This window comes from Setaria viridis, chromosome 4 (assembly GCF_005286985.2).
Source record: "Setaria viridis chromosome 4, Setaria_viridis_v4.0, whole genome shotgun sequence".
NCBI lineage: Eukaryota > Viridiplantae > Streptophyta > Magnoliopsida > Poales > Poaceae > Setaria > Setaria viridis.
In genome coordinates, this window is record NC_048266.2 from 12,864,962 (window position 1) to 12,879,073 (window position 14,112).

At 44.9% G+C, this 14,112-nt stretch overlaps 2 pseudogenes; one reads left to right on the top strand and one right to left on the bottom strand.

The window, feature by feature from the left end:
* Positions 1-815: 815 nt before the first annotated feature.
* LOC117852807 (putative disease resistance RPP13-like protein 3) lies at positions 816-5,665 on the top strand (annotated as a pseudogene).
* A 726-nt stretch (positions 5,666-6,391) lies between these two features.
* Positions 6,392-12,650, bottom strand: LOC140222573 (uncharacterized; annotated as a pseudogene).
* Between the last annotated feature and the right edge of the window lie 1,462 nt (positions 12,651-14,112).

A 14,112-nucleotide genomic window follows, 5' to 3' on the forward strand; every position in this document is an offset into this window, starting at 1 on the left:
CAGAAAGGTGAATGCTTGTAGTGATGAACCGTTGCTATCTGTCTATACCCCACGAGGAATCACACAAAATGTTACGTAAAATGTTTGATCTGTGATGTGACGTCTCTAGTTTAGCTAATATCAACAGAAAAATCTTTCGCAAAAAAATAACAGGAAAAATGTTTTTCCAAATAAACGATCGGTGAAAGAGAAATGGCCAAACAAGAACAAATACTCTCTCGAGCCGGGGAGCTCCTATATGGCTTCCACGAGCCAGATAAGCATGTTAACTTTAAAGCCCATTAAACCTAAATTAGAATTTTATTTCAATATTTTAACATGGCATATTCAACATTTTTTGGAAATTACACCAACATTTACGAGCAGCTGATTCAACATTTTCTAAGAATATATCAACATTTGCCCAAAAAAACCACATTCAACATTTTCTAACATCTATTTCAACATTTTCAAAAATTAGATTCAACATTTTTTAAATCTAATTCAACATTTCAAAAAAATTGTCCAGTTGTTTCTTCTTTGTCGAAGCGCATCACTGGCGGCGGCACGCATGGCATCATCGGCGGCGGCGGCAGCAGCGACGGCACGCACGGCAGCGGCGGCGGTGGAAGTAGCAGCAGCACTGACGGCGACGCGCACAGCAACGGCCGCGGCGGTGGCGTTTTCCGCTCGAGCCGTGCCTCCTGGGCCATCAACATTCGTGGCCCTCGCTTTCCTCCGGCCCGCAGGCCCACGCTCTCGCGGTCGGTCTCGCCCGTTAGTCCATTTTGACAGGAAATTAATTCATTTTCTAAACATCCCGTTAACACGAAGCATCTCCGCTCCCGGCCACGAAGATTTTTCTCGGTGCAGTGAGTTCACGCGCTAGTCCATTCCTCTGCGCGCGTGCTTCCGAGCTCGACTGCTCGGCTGCTCCGATCGCGAGCGCGGGCGTCGACCGGCCGATGGCGGAGACGGTGGTGAGCATGGCGCGGGCGCTGGTGGGCATTGCCGTCAGCAAGGCCGCCTCCGCCGCCGCCGACGAGGCGAGCCTCCTGCTCGGCGTCCAGAAGGAGATCTGGTACGTGCGCCCCCGTCCATCTCGATCCTCCTGCACAGCGTGACCTCCCCCGCTCCTGCACGCCGCCGTCCTAGTCCTAACCGGGCGGCCGCTGCGTCGTGCTGCCCCCACCGGCCACCGTGGATTGGTGTAGAGGGTAGTGGAATAGGACCGCAGAGCCAACGCCTGAACAATTTAGAGAAATTGCAAACAAATTAAGATGGAAATTACGAATTGACCCGACGAGGCCTCGTTACGGCTTCATCCGGCCTTGGCCCACCGCGTGTCGGAGCTAAACTTGTTAATGTGGGATCAGTTGAACGGGCACAATTTTTCACTCTCGAAAATGTACACTATCGGTACTAGTTCCCGACTAGTATGCGCACGCCTGTATGATTCTTCTGTGCTCGATTATAATAAAAAGGCCAGGGATTCATCGTGCGTAGCAATTCCACAGTCTCAGATTCTATTCATGATCTTTGGCAGCTAGAAGGTATCATTGCTTATTTGCTGTATTTGATTATCATGGGATTCATGGACAAGGTGTTTGATTATGCAATCTCCATGTGATGCACAGCCACCACCACCACATCTGTTTCGCGGTTACTGCTGAGTTGAGAGACAAACCGATGGCCTCGTATGCTTGACACAGTTTGCCAGTGAACTTCAGCACACATAATGTTCATTTGCTGGGCCACCTTTTTAGAGATGGGTTTGTAGGCAGCTATGTTATTAATTATGACTTTTTTTTGATAAAAAGGCGAGGGCCCTTCTGGGACCAAGCACCAATGCTGTGGACAAATCAACTAATATAGTTTATTACCTATTCCTGCTTCTGTAGGCAGTAGGCACAGATAGAAAGGGTGTTTATGTGCGGAGACTTAGGGCCAGTTTGGCAGGGCTCCGGCTCCGGCTCCGTGCGCTTACCGAAGCACGGAGGAGCCGGAGCCGCACCAAACGGCATTGACCGCGGAGCCATTTTTTGGCACATTTGGGAGGAGCCGGAGCCGTTTTAGGCCTGCATGGAGGAGCTCAAAAAAGTGGCTCCACGGCTCCGGCTCCGGCTCCGGCTCCGCACGAGGAGCCCCTCGCGAGGAGCCCTGCCAAACTCGCCCTTAGGAAGAGGAAGAGTCGAGAGATATGGTCCAAGATAATTGTGTCCGTTCATGGAAAGTAGCAGTTGAATTTCACTGAGATACACTGATGTCGTAACTACTGCAAGGGCAGAGGATACGTGTCCATTAGTGATGCTTCTTGTTAGTTGAGCTAGGCAGCCCCAATACAATATTGTGAATCACTTGCACTAGTTCAACTGAAAATAAGTATCGGTGATCAACACAAAAGAGTTATAAATTAAGTACTGTCATAATATATCTGTATAAATAGATAAAATGAATGCTATTATGCTATTATAAAACTTTTTGGGTTATAAAATATACTCATTTCTTTTATTGTTTTTGGCATTGAAAGTTTAATTCTTGTGCCACTTACTGTGGGTTTCTCAAAGGCAATTCTGAATGGATTTTGGACTTACGTTAAAAGGCTTCTTTAATTTTCTATGAACCTATGTATTGTAGGTACATCAAGGACGAGTTAAAAACAATTCAGGCATTCCTGAGAGCTGCTGAAGTAGAGAAGAACAAAGATGAGTTACTAAAGGTATGGGCAGAGCAAGTACAAGATCTGTCATATGACATTGAAGATTGTCTAGACGAGTTTAAAATTCATGTGAAAAGCCAAAGCCTGTCTGGCCAACTGCTGAAGCTTGGTGATCGCCATCGGATTGCTGTTCGGATTCGCAACCTCAAATCAAGAGTTGAAGAAGTGAGCAACAGGAACACACGGTACAGCCTAATAAAGACCACTTCCTCTAGCAGCGCAGATGAGAGGGATTCTTACATGGAAGACATTTGCAACCAATCAGCTAACAACATAGATGAGTCAGAACTTGTAGGCTTTGCCACTCCTAAAATGGAGTTGCTTAAGCTGATAGATATCAGCTGTGATGATGGTCCAACTAAGGTAATCTGTGTTGTTGGTATGGGTGGTTTAGGCAAGACTACTCTGGCAAGGAAGACCTACGAAAGCAAGGAAGATATTCCAAGCTACTTCTCTTGCTGTGCTTGGGTGACTGTATCCCAGTCATTTGACAGGAAGGAGATTCTAAAAGATATGATCAGGCAACTTTTGGGTGCTGATTCATTGGACAAACTCTTGAAAGAGCTCCAGGGGAAACTGCTGGTTGAAGTGCAACATCTTGCTGATTGCTTGGTATATGGTTTAAAGGATAAAAGGTACTTTGTTGTGCTTGATGACCTATGGAGCATAGATGCATGGAACTGGATTAATGATATTGCTTTTCCAAAGATTAACAACAGAGGTAGTCGCATATTAGTAACAACACGAGATGCTGGCTTAGCTGAGAGATGTACTTCTGAACCACTGATTTACCACCTTGAACCCCTTCAGATAGATGATGCTGTACATTTGCTACTAAGGAAGACAAGCAAAGGACAAAAGGTCATGGAAACAGGTGAGAACATGAAGAACATAGTTACAAAACTAGTAAAAAGGTGTGGTTGTTTACCACTGGCTATACTCACTGTAGGAGGCATTCTTGCCACTAAAAAGATAGCAGAGTGGGGAAAGTTTTATGAAGAACTCCCTTCAGAACTTGAGAGCAATACAAACCTCGAAGCAATGAGGAGGATAGTTATCCTAAGCTTTGCCATCTCATCTTAAGCCATGTTTTCTATACCTTAGCATCTTCCCTGAGGATTTTGTAATTCAAAGGAAACGTCTGGTGGATCTGTGGATAGCAGAGGGGTTTGTTAAAGCCAGGGATGTGGTGAACATTGAGGATGTTGGAAATAGTTACTTCAATGAGCTCATCAACCGAAGTATGATTCAACCATCAGCAGTCAATATAGAAGGAGTGGTTAAAAAATGTAGAGTCCATGATATCATGCGTGATATCATGGTTTCAGTTTCTAGAGAGCAAAATTTTGTACTCTTGATTAAGGATAATGTTACTAGCGTAGAAGAGGAGACCATCCGCCATGTTGCATTCCATGGTAACCAGTTCTCAGAAATATGCTTGGACTGGAGCAGTGTTCGTTCAGTATCTGTATTTGGTGACAGGCCCATGGAGCCGGTGCCTTCATTTTGTTCACCACAGTTGAGAATGTTGAGGGTCTTGGATTTGGAAGATGTGAAATTTAGACTGACCCAAAAGGATGTCAAGAATATAGGATTATTGCACCACATGAAATATCTGAACATTGCAGGAGGTTCCTATGATTTTGCACTTCTGAGATCCATAGGGAAACTGAAATGCCTACAAACCTTGGACATGAGGGAAGCAAATATTTCAGCACTGACAACTGCGATAGTGGAGCTCAGGAATCTCCGTAGCCTCCGTTGCAGCAAAAGGTTGGATTATGGTTATTTTAATTTAATAGACAACCCAAAAGGATGCCTGACTATCACGATGTGCTTTCCCATGATATTTACAACTCTTGTTGGTTTTAGCGATCGGGCCAATTTAATTGCTGAGATACAGATGGCCTGTTCTACCCGTTGGTCTGATACAAAAGGTGTAAGGTTGCCAAGAGGAATCAAGTCCCTCAAAAAGTTACAGATACTAGAGGTTGTGGACATGAAAGGAACTAGTAGGGAAGTGATCGAGGAGCTCGGTGAACTCAGTCAGCTAAGAAAATTAAGTGTGACATCAAAAGGTGCCAGTGAGAACAAATACAAGATATTTTGTGCAGCTATTGAAAAGCTTTCTTCACTCCAATCTCTCTATGTGGATGCTGAGGGATCCTCAGATGTTGGAACACTAGAGTGGCTGGACTCTATTTGCTCTCCTCCACCCCTCATAAGGAATCTAAAGTTGAATGGATCTCTTTTGGATCTGCCAAAGTGGTTTGGTAACCTTAAGCAGCTGGTGAAGATGCACTTATCAAGGAGTAGGCTAAAGGAAGGTAAAACAATGGAGGTTCTTGGGACGCTGCCCAATCTCATGCTCCTTCGTCTTTATCGGAATGCTTATGTTGGGGAGAAATTAGTATTCAGAAGGGAGGCATTTCCAAATCTGAAGGAAATTGATATTTACTTCTTGAAGCAGTTGAGAGAGATGAGATTTGAGGAGGGCACTGCACCCCAGATGGGAAGTATTGAAATCTATGGTTGCAGGTTGAAATCAGGGATTGTTGGTACGAAACATCTTCCAAGGCTTAAGACTATTGCAGTTCAAGACGGTGGTGATGTGGCAAACTTTGATTTGCTACGCGCGGAAGTGGTTGCACACCCAAATCATCCTTTATTGCAAGTGTCAAAGGACCGAGGCCACAATGATTTGGGAGGCATTGAAGGATCCAATGTAGCAGCTGAAGCAACGGAATCCCTTCCTGATGATGAAGTTGACGGTTCATAATCCTGACCTGGCTTTCATGGACGATGTGCCACAAGCCCACAACCACAACAATGCACCCATGAACTGTCAAGTTATCATGTTGATAACGAGAGACCTACAAGTTTGTGTAATCATCAACTGAGATGACCTTATGTTTGCTGTTCTTCTACCAGTTTTCAGTAATCTGGAGATAGCTTAAATATTGTCAACAGTAGAATGGTGATTCTTTCTTGTTTCAAAGTAACCTGTGCTCTCTAAAAAAAACTCGACCAATCTAGGAGGAGCTAAGTGGCATTGTAAATAAGAAGAAATAAGCACTCAATTTGAGTCGGAGAGAACTCAAACTTCAGATGAACTAAGTGGTATTATAAATAAGAAGAAATAGGCACTTAAATTTGAGTCCGAGAGGATATACACAGTGGCGGAACCAGGAGGGGCGCTGGGGCCACGGCCCCTCCTATCACGGTGAAAATGAACATACCTACAGGAGGGTGCGGGAATTGGTCATAATCATATTTTAGTGCATGGAACAATGCGGGAATTGGTCATAATCATATTTTAGTGCATGGAACAACACATTGGTGTCATGCATAGATCCAGGCTATCCAATAGATGCATATGTGTATCGCAAGTCAAAATCAATAACAGCAAGAACATTTAGTGTCGCTTTGCCACTTTGGCCAATATATCTTATGAGGTCATGAGGAGGTGGTGTTGCCAAAATATGAGTACCATCTAGTGCACCAATGCAATCTTTGAAATGTGGCATCATCCTACGAGCATTACTGATCCTTGAGTGTGTAGTATTGAAGTGAAGTTAGGATGAATAGACCTTATGTAGTCCTTACACATACCCACTACACAATTCAAAACCTCCTCGAATTTTCTACTGATGGTCTCTAAAGAATGGTTGAATATACCATCAATAGCATAGATCGACATACCTTGGCCACACACAAGTAGGAACATAGCAAGTGATTCTATAAAATTAATGTGAACAGATGACTCGAGACCATATGAACTCGCTAGCAAATCATGCAGCTGGTAGAATAGGTGTGGGTCCATCTTGAACATCTTGAGGCTCTATCCTAGAGTCTGAAGTTTTTCCATAGTCCAACCAAAGCCACTTTGTGATGGAGGTCTATTCTTATTTTTGTCATGATATATGAAGAAATATTTGGAAGCAAAAACAACAGTCATAAATTGAATATTTTGAGCACCCCTCAATAATGCAAGAGTTTTCACAGTCCATTCATGACTATCAGAAGCACTATCATCAGTCTCATGAGAAGAATTATCAGATCTGTTCATTACACAAAGAACAATCATTAAAATAGTATCATTATTACAAGTCCAAATACTAGCAGTGGAAAGTCATACAGAGCCTACAAATCATACAAACTATTAAACTAGAACCAATCGAAGCAACAAATAAATAGTACTAATTGCAAGGACACAGTGGTTGCTAACACCTAGAAATGCTCTACTTAGACACATCATTTCTAATCATCCAATCATGCTTTCTAGTCAACCAATCAAATCTCTCTTCAGGTGTATCCAATGTCATGAACATCTCTCTTTCAACCTTTTTTTGGTAAAAACAAGAGATGCAATGAAATGTTCATTTGTTCCTGGAACAGCACCACATTCCTTCACCAATTCCATAACATCCTAGATGGAACAACCAGATTTATCCTCCCTCCTTGCAATGGACTCATAAGATGCAGTTGTTCGCTCATTCATCTCCACAATCTTGCCCATTTGTTCTTGAAACCAAAGATCTGCACTTGTCTTAGGTTTCTTTCCCTTCTTGTTATCAGCCCCTCTACCTCTCTTCCCTCTCACACTAGTAGGTGTCACCTCCTCCGATTCACTGTCATCGTCATTGTCAGCTTCATCTTCATCATCAAGGTTAATGGGAGAAGCATCACAATCCAAATTTGTTTGACAAGGTCTTGCACCACTAGAAGCACACCAATGATCATCCCCGGTGTTACGAAGATCTTCGAACATAATTCCCAAGCTTTCCTCATTTTGGAGCCCTCTGTGCTTGAATCTAGTACTGTAACAACTCTGCCTTAATTAGGTGTAATTGAACATAAACAAGTCCTTGGTCACTAAGCAAAAGAGGTGAAATGTCCTTTTTGACCCTAAGAAGCTCCTTTTGGAGTTAAATATAAAACTTGAGATTTTATATACAAACTTAAAATTTTTCCCAAATAAGAGTTGTAAAACTTTTAATTTCAAATAACTTTTGTTAAAGATACTTTGGCTAATTCGGAGTGGGAGAAGGTCAAAAAGAAGAATCAAAATAGGAGTGTTATAGAACCCTACAAACAACCTAAGTCCTGAAATTCAAGTTTTTCTTCGACTTTGCAACCTGTTATCTCACAAGTTCACATCTAACCTCGAGTCAGACCTTCAATAAAAGTTGTAGTCCCTTGAGTATGTTCCCAACTTTGCTACACTGACCCATGTCTAAATCGTAATCGAACCTGCTCAAAATCTTGGTTAAAGTCGGGTAAAATAGTCAACTCAGCCCTCTGGGCGTTCCAGCTCTAAGTCTGGAAGACCGTCCAGAGTGCGCCTCTTGGCGAGGGTGTTCCTCCAAATTTTTGAACTAAACTCGAGAAAAGCCCTTACTAGAAGTTGAAGTCCTAAGACCGAAGAGCAACTCCTTCAATAACACCTTGGTCCTTTTCAAACCAAAAACTGCCCTAAAGTCGAGTCAAGTCAAATTCCTGAAAGTTCACCAACATGGCTAAAATGCCAAAGTCCAAAAACTCTGGTTTTTGGCAGACCTTGGCTCAAGTTTTCTCCAAATCCTTTCAAAATCTAAGCAAACCCTTTAAATAAAGTTGAACTACGACCACAGTACTACAAGTTTGACAGTACTACAATTGTTTAAGGGTCTTTTGAATGTTTAGTTTGAAAATTATGAGTGGAAGGTCCCTAAAGCCGGCTGGGTTTTCTGCCTGAGGTTGCCTCGACGCCAGCTGTGTTGGCCAATCGCCGTCGAGGTTGTTCCCCTCCCCCTGCGCGTGAGCCGCTCCGCCCAACCAGCGCCCGCGTCTTCCTTCCCCTCGCATGCCATGCCACCGCTGGGTACCAGTCGTGCCGCCCCCCCAATCCGGCGCTTGACGCGTCCAGACGCACGCCCGGCCTCACCAATCCTTCCGCCCAGCAAAACCGCACTTGCCAGACGCTATCTCCTTTGCCCAATGCCCGAAGGATCTTGTCCCCGGAACTCCGCTTCTCCAGCCAATGGAGGCGCCAACCAATCTCCGCCGCGACAGAGCACTTCCTTCTCCCTCGATCTTATCCTCTCGCCCACTCGAGCTCGTTTCCTTCCTCCGAACACTTCCACGCATCTATAAAACGGTACCAAAGCCTCTTACCGGAGTTCCTTTCGCCATCACCACCTTTGCCACTCTACTTGCTCTGTTTTTCTCCACCGCACTCACCGCCGCACTTGGAGCTGCCACTCCGGCCAGCCCTGTGCAGCGACTCCTTCATCGTCAGCTTCTCCTTAGTCGCCTAGAGCTCGTCGACCTGCTCAAGGAGCCTCTGAGGCCCCTGTCTCGCCGGATCGCCGCCGCCAGTTTCCGCGACACCGACCTGAGCCGCCGCTGTTCCTCGTTCCACCCCGGCTTGTTTCTTCCCGACCCCAAGACCTCGTCCGTAGGACCGGAGGTGAGCTGCCGACCCCTTTCCAGCTCTTCCCGACATTGATTTGTCTGTGAAAGCGACCGGACCTTGTCCGCCTCGCCTGAGTGGTGTCCGCCTCACCCGAGTGCTGTCCGCCTCGCCCGAGGGCTCGGTTGAGTTTTTTTTCTTTTGACCGAGGGTATCTGTGTTAAATTCCGAGGACTTCTCTGTATTAAATCTGAGGATCCCGGTACAATTTTTGCTTAAGTCTAAGGGTCAGATCGTAAGTTTTCCCCGATCCAACTCTTTTAACTCATTTTAAATCGACAGGAACTTGGAAATTACATCTTAAATCAAGAAAAAATTAGAAAAATACCAAATCACTTTTGTTGGAATCCTTATTCTGTCTAGTTTCTTACAAAATAAGTTTGCTCATGTTACTATTGTAAATAATATCTTATGGTTTTATTCCTTATTTAGGCCTTTAAAATCATAGTAAATAGAAGAAAAATGCTAAATAGGTAAATCCAACTCTGTAGTGAATGTTTCTGTGAGTTAAAGCTCAGAGAAATGTTTAGAACCCTGGAGAAGAACTTAAAGTTACTGTTTTAGCTTTACATTTGAAATCTAGAGTGAAATCTTACTTTTTGCATAAGTATTAATCCAGAGCTGAGAAAAATAAGAAATTTTGGGGAAGAGGACGTAAAAACTTTCAGAAGTAAATAACTCTCCTATTGCACTTGAACCATCCCAAACACAACCTCCCTCTCTCTTTGTGGAAATTCTAAGTTGCAAGCATCTAAATGTGTACATAGTCACCATCAAAGTCAACCACAAGTTTAAACCCGACCTCACCTTCCTTTGTGAAGTTAAGAGAAGTTAAAAACCTTGTTTAGGTGAATGTGGCTTTTAGGCAACTTCCTTTCTACCGTAATCCATGCCGTGCATCGTCCGTGTTCGCGCCTGGTTGAAACTAAACTCCTGCATGTGCATGTCGTGTAGAAGCAAATCTCACCGACGGAACCTACGAGCTCCACCCCGCACCGGAGGAAGAACCTGCCGCGGAGCTTCATCACTTGGAAGGAGAGCCCGAGCTAGATCAAGACCTCGAAGAACCTCTATCCCTTCTTGAAGGCAAGCCCCAGTACATGTTTCCCTATTTTAAATTATGCAATATGTTGATGCTTAGGATTGTGCATTTACGTTCATAGGAGTTGGATGACACCTTAGATGCATGAACTTAGTACCCTTCTGATCTGAACACTAGCATGATAAGTCGCGTAGATGCAATGCTAAATAGGACTCGGTAAAAGTCGAGTGATTGACTGTCACTCGAGAGTTATAGGAGTTGTTTGTTTACTCTCGCTGCAACTATAAGAATGATGGACGGGGCCGGGCTTATGTTCGGTTCTTGGTGGTTTGTCCCATCTGTCTACACGAAAATGGACTAAGGTCGAAATGTGTCGGTGTTCGTGATCAAGTGTTTGAAAGTACTAATCTCATACCTAGTATGGGATAGGGAAGCCTAGTACTTGATTGAACTAGGGCGTGGCATACCCTCCAGCTGTCCTTGGAACGTCGTTCCCATGGTGCATCATGTGGGTGCAAGTGCGGTCATAGTACGGCAGAGGTCGGGATTATGGAGCATTGCATGCTAAAGGAAGTTGGCTCTGACACGTTCCTAAGGGATCGACGGGGCCGACTGACAAATGAAGCATCCCTTCGTGGTACGCGGATGTCGTGAGATTAGGTTCGCCATGCATGGTTAATAAATTCGAATTGATTCATCTGCCTCTCACAGTTTGGGATTGCTTGATCGCTATTCTGCACTGAGTAAAGATGGAACATGATGATGATATTAATCTTGATGCTTGTTCCATAATTGTTTGGAAAATTATGCTTGCTTAGCATAAGTTGCTAATCTAGACTGGTTAATGAACGTAGAACCTGAGTTAAAACATTGAAAGTAAGGACCGACTATAGGTGCTTTTGGCAAAACAAACCCAAAGCCAAAAAGGCCTTGCATGTAGAAGTTGGTGATAGTATTTATCACTGGACGGGTCAGTCTTGCTGAGTATTAATTGCTCAGTCTTGTTGTGGCTTAACTTTTCAGGTGATGTCAATAGTTTAGCTGCTGGCACCACTTGACCAACCCAGCTCCCTCCAGGCTGGACAGTCGAGTGAGATCCCTCCTCGGATGACGAGGGCAGGGATTATTGATGTCATGATCGGCTTCATCATGATATTGTGTACCGACGTTTAGCTTCCGCTTGTTTACTTCGTCTGGTTGAACCTTACAAACTTGTTTGAATTTCGGAAACTCTGATGTAATAAATGTTGAACTATGTTAATATGATGGGAGTGTTGTAACCTCTGTGCTACTCACCTTCGTGTGAGCAATGCTTCTCGATCCTGTAAGTGGTTTATCGGAGAAAATCTGACGGTCGACCAAGTTGACTTGCTTAAAGTGCATGATCGCGTGTCCGGCGATTTAAGTGCATTTTAGTCAAGTTAATTTGGGTGGTTCCGCTACAGCTACATCCCTTTATTTTCTGTAATGCAAGGAATAATTATCAGTATGAAAATAAAGCATTCACCAACACAATGGAGCATTGTTAAGCATGAAAAATAACTTGCACTTACTCTTGCTGTTTCCTTCCACCAACTCTCTAGCATAACTATATTTTTTCGTGATTCATCCCATCCTATGGCAGTCTCTTTATTGGTCAGTTGCTTCCAAATTCCATAATCAATTTTCAATTTGTCCCATTTATTCTTGAACTATTTTCTAGTATACATAGTACCGGTCCTCTCATGAAACCTTTGTATCACATTCTTGTAACCGATCTTATTCAAATGAGTGCTTGACCGATTTCCTTTTTGAACTTCGTCTGCAAAAATCTCACAGACTATTCTAGTGTTCTCATCACACCAAGCGGCATCTCTGTTGCAAATCAGTACCATAAGTACCAAATATCAAGTAAGATATACTATTTTCACCTAGAGATGTATGACATTCTACAAGCACCAAATAATCAGCATCACATTCCAAGCATACTACTAACGTCGACGGTTCCGTTCTCACATATAGGTGTATCACACAATTCCAAATAATCACCATCACAAAATCCATTTTCACACCCAATTTCACATTCCATTTATGCTCAATGAATTGCTAGCATCAGAAATAATTCTTACCTTGGATCGTCGACGGTTGCAAGGGCAGCAGGGATCGGAGCTGTTGTTCTAGGTGCCCGGCCACCGTCCTCCTCCACGACGAGCAGAGGCTCCTCGAACTGGCACTGACATTGCCTCCTCGAACTCATTCCTGGCCGATGCCGGCGGTGATGATGATGCCAATATGTTAGACAGCCACTCCGGCCCAAGAGCCACGGCCGCTGCTGCGCTGCTCCACCAATCCCGCCCCATTCCGCCGCCCGCCGTGGAACCAGCACCTGCAAGCAGGTCGCCGCCGACAGCAAGGGGGGCCGCCGCCAGGCCACGCTCCTTCACCCGCGGTTGAAGCCTGGTGAGCCGCTGGGCCATGCTCCTTCTCACCCGCTAACTGGCCAGCCGCTTGCTGCGCTCGACGTTGGCTGACCGCTGCCGGTCCGGGAAGGGCCGCCGCCGGCCTAGATGCGGCGCCTCCGCCTCCCCCAACCCCCGGATCGAGGTCAGCCAGGCTTGATCCGCTGGTTTCCCCGCTCGGAGGACCTTCCTTGCGCGCCGCCGTTGCCCACCGACCCTGGTTCATGGCGCCGCCTGCCCTGCTGTGCGACGCGAGGCGAGGAAAAGAAACGGCGCCAGGAACGCATGCGGAGAAGGGCAGAATGCGTGCGGTTGTATGCGGTGGCATTTTGGGTATAAATTTGAGCAACTCCGGGGGCAATCTCGTAACAGTAGGCCTGCGCGCCGGAACCAAAAATACTGGCTCCGTCCGCCCAGTAAAAAATGGCTCCGGCTCCAGGGGGCTCCTTGCTAGGAGCCGTTTCATTTTGAGCCAAGGCTCCGGCTCCAGGGAGCTCCTTGCTAGGAGCCGTTTCATTTTGACCCCTTTGGCTCAGCTCCGGCAAAAACGGCAAAAAGGGCAAAAACGGCTTGCTAGGAGCTGCCAAAGGGCCCTAAGAGCAAGTACATTGGTGTCGTCTAATAGACGGTCTCATGCATTGACACGTAATCTTGAGACGATTTAACAGGCAACCTGTACAATGAGTTGTCCTATAAGTTGTCTGGTAGTGGTATATAATTCCTTAATTTGTGCATAAGAAAAATAAAATATTATGGGTTGCATGGCAACAATAACTCGTACAATGGTTGTTAAGTTATCTCGTAGTCCTACAATTTAGCTCATGAGGTGGTTGTTTCGCGAAGCAACGACCTCTTTCTCTCTCCTCGCTCTCTCTCCTCCACATCATCAAAAATCCTACGTGGCACTGCATGAGACGACCTATGAGACCGCTGACGTGTAGCAATGTACTTGCCCTAAGCCTTTTATTTCCACCCAAGTTGGTAATCGTGCTCAGGCTCAGAGTCGCAGGTGACCAGATCCGTCTTATCCGCTGAGGCACAACCGATTCATCAGTTAGAGCTACCAGGCAACGACCAACTGGTTTGTTTATCATCTCTGTGCATATGGATAATGATAAAGCAGAAGAGGTAGTTGACTAGGCAGCCAGAGATTAGATGCATGCAAATTGTGAACTTTAACGACTAAACTTTGCCAACCAAGTTAATAATTAAAACAAGGGGTTCAGCCACGGTTTTGCAGAAACAGCTCAAACGTATCGAGGTATTCCTATATAAGAATAGGAATATTTCAAACAGGTCCATGGCTCAAACAGCACATGTCTTGTATGCAAATCATCAAAACTATTGGGACCTGAACGACCTTCGGACAGGTCCTTGTCTTGTCCGCAGAATTCCCTCTGTATCTTATACGATACATGTGGACCAAATAATGAAATTACTCCCTCGTCTGTTCCAAATTGTAGGTCGTTTTGAATTTTCT